The sequence below is a fragment of the Galeopterus variegatus genome, unplaced genomic scaffold, assembly GCF_000696425.1.
Source record: "Galeopterus variegatus unplaced genomic scaffold, G_variegatus-3.0.2 Scaffold2156, whole genome shotgun sequence".
Lineage (NCBI taxonomy): Eukaryota > Metazoa > Chordata > Mammalia > Dermoptera > Cynocephalidae > Galeopterus > Galeopterus variegatus.
In genome coordinates this window covers 187545-190375 of record NW_007728267.1, presented here as the reverse complement: position 1 = coordinate 190375, position 2831 = coordinate 187545, and the positions used below count along the sequence as shown (strand labels likewise).

The 2831-nt window shown below is 49.4% G+C and overlaps 1 protein-coding gene across 1 annotated transcript in view; it reads left to right on the top strand.

The window, feature by feature from the left end:
• Positions 1 to 87: 87 nt before the first annotated feature.
• Positions 88 to 2831, top strand: part of YTHDF1 (YTH domain family, member 1) — a 19088-nt gene continuing 16344 nt past the window's right edge. Inside the window, exons 1-2 of the mRNA XM_008580759.1 lie at positions 88 to 193; positions 1345 to 1424. The gene's annotated coding sequence lies outside the window, so the exon portion shown is untranslated. The remainder of the gene's footprint in view (positions 194 to 1344; positions 1425 to 2831) is intronic.

Genomic DNA, 2831 nt, shown 5'->3' with positions numbered 1-2831 from the left:
GGCCAGGACCGGGGGCTGGGCCGGTGTCACCGGGGCTGGGGTCGCGGAGGTTGGGGCCGGGCTGGGTGCTGGGGCCGGGGTCACCGGGGCAGAGGGATCCCGGTGGGTCACTCGGTGTCTCCTCTCCCCTGGCGGTGTCTGCCCGCGGTCCGGCCTGCGGCGACGCAGCGAACGAAAGGACAAGATAACAAAGGTGAGCGGCCCGCGCCGGCCGGAGGAGGGACGGGCCGGGCCATGTGGGCACAGCGGGTCCAGGAAGCCGCGTCAGGAGCCGGAAGCGCCTTCCTCCGCCAGCTTCGGGGAGATAGCACTTGCGGTCGCGTGGGTTTCCGAGAGACCTGCTGGGACGCAGGCAGGGGCTTCTCCGAGGAGAAGCGACGGTGCTTGGGTCGTTTCCGTGCTTCCCTCCCACCGCAAGACCGCTGATTTAGGTGGGGAAGGGGAGGATGGAGAGGAGAATGCGCTTCAGGGACTGGCCCCAGCCCAGAGGCATCCCGCGGGCCCTGGAAGTCTGTGACAGTCTGTGATAGCCTGGCCTGGGATAAAATCCTCAAAACTCGGGCCGGCCTGTGGCTCACTCGGGAGAGTGCGGTGCTGATAACACCAAGGCCCCGGGTTCGGATCCCATATAGGGATGGCCGGTTCGCTCACTGGCTGAGCGTGGTGCTGACAACACCAAGTCAAGGGTTAAGATCCCCTTACCGGTCATCTTTAAAAAAAAAAAAAAATCCTCAAAACTCAGTCTTGTGCGAATCCGTAAGTGACACTTGAGTGTCTACTTGGAAGAGTTTTAACCAGTGTCTGTGTTACTCGGGCCACCAGATACGGTTCATCGTGTTTAAGATTGGAGAAGGCCCAGTGCTGTCTTTACCTTTCCTTTTCTGGCGAGGCACTGTAGCAGTGGAAAATAAGTGGAGAGGAAGGTAGTTGTGAGCTGCGGCTGCAGCCCCTTCCCAGCATTCTGGTCCTCAGCTCTTGCACACGCAGGTGGGCTTTTGGAGGCTCCACCCTGTTTACCACAGGTAGATCTTCTTAGACCATGTCAGTGTCATCAAAACCTGGTTATGAGTTTTTGCATTTTTCCTTTGCACCTGTATTTTGTCAGCATTTTATCAAATTATGACTAAATCTTCCTTAAAACTATAACCTAAATTATTGGAAGTACCTCATCACCATTCTAACTAGTTGTGTAAACAACAGTTCTATATCGATTATGCCTATTTTTACATAAAAGTATAATTACTACTAGAAATCAATAGAAGTAGACTTTACTAACTTTAATTCCCATGCTTAAAAGTGATCTTTTAAAACTTATTGATACTATTTTGCAACTTCTTGTTCTAGTACAAAATGGTTCTTTGCATCAGAAGGATACAGTCCATGACAATGACTTTGAACCCTACCTTTCTGGACAGTCAAGTCAGGTGAGTTTGTTTTGTGAACATGTTTATTTTTAAATTAGTTTTGGTGTAACATACCTTTACTACCACATTTCTGATTTTCTTATCCTTAACAACAAAGAAGCAGATTGTAAAGTATCAGAAGTATAGTAGTAGAATGAATGCTAATGAGGACTTGCGTTGAAACTTGCTCCTGTGAAACCTGGGGCATGAGAGTGATGAAGACGGTTTTCTCTCTGGAGGAAGTAACATCCCATGGGGTGCAAAGAGAATCCTAGTTGGCCCCAATATTTGTGGGTCAATGATGTAGTACCTTTGTCAGAGTGGAGGTGTGCATGGTTCTCTGAAGTTCTCTGCTGCATTATTTTTAGCTCTGGGTGATTAGAATTGTGGTCTAGAAGAGCAGCTGAGCGCCAGACTGTGGAGCCAGAATCCTGCCCTGGGTTTGAATCTTAACCCTGTCACTGACTGACTGTGTGACATTTGTCAAGTGGCTTGCCTTCTCTTTGCCTCAATTTCCCTTTTTGTGAAGCAGAGAGAGTAGGAACTCTTCATAGAACTGTTGGGAGGATGCCTTTGGATGGTGCATATAAAGTGCTGAGACAGCACCCGGTACAGGCCCCAGTGAGTCAAGGCTGCCTTGTTTTCTTAGGAAGTTGAAAGTTTCTTAATCATGGTACAAGGGGCATTTTGGACAGGAACATTCTTTGTTTTGGGCACCATCCTTTGCATTGTAGGATGTTTAGTAGTAGCCTCCACTGAGTAAGTGCCATTAGCAACTCCCACCGCCCCCAGTTGTGACAACTAAAACTGTCTCAGCAAATGTCTCCTGGAGGACAAAGTTGCCCTAGTTAAAAACCACTGGCTCAAGTTTAACCCTAACATCCACCCATTTTAAAACATACTGTGCGTGTTTGCTTCAGCATAAAACCAGGCTTCGCCTCTTCCTTGTGGTGGAATAAAACTAGTCTGCCTGTTTTCTTGCTTATCTGCCTTTTTCTAAAGTGTCTTAGAACTTAGAACTTTTCTCCATCCTACTCCCTCTTACTGCACTTGGCAAGTCAGCAGCTTAGGAGCCCGAGGAGCTGTGAGTAGTGGGAGCCTTGGCCCGCTGAGCCTCTAGGTTGCCCTCTAGGCTCTGCCCCTCCTCTGGGCAGGACAAGGCCTTGCAGAACTGACCTGGCCTTGGTGATGGGCTTTTGGCCAGAGGGAAAGGCAAGCGGTTAAATGGACCTTTTTTTTGGAGTATCTTATTTTCTACTTTTCTTATATGGTTTTAATAATACCATGGCAGTTTTATGTACTGAATTTTAATCAAAAAAAAGTGGAGGGCTGGCCCGGTGGCGCACTTGGTAGAGTGCGGCGCTTTGGAGCGCGGTGGCGCTCCCGCCGAGGGTTCGGATCCCATATAGAGACCGGTCCGCTCACTGG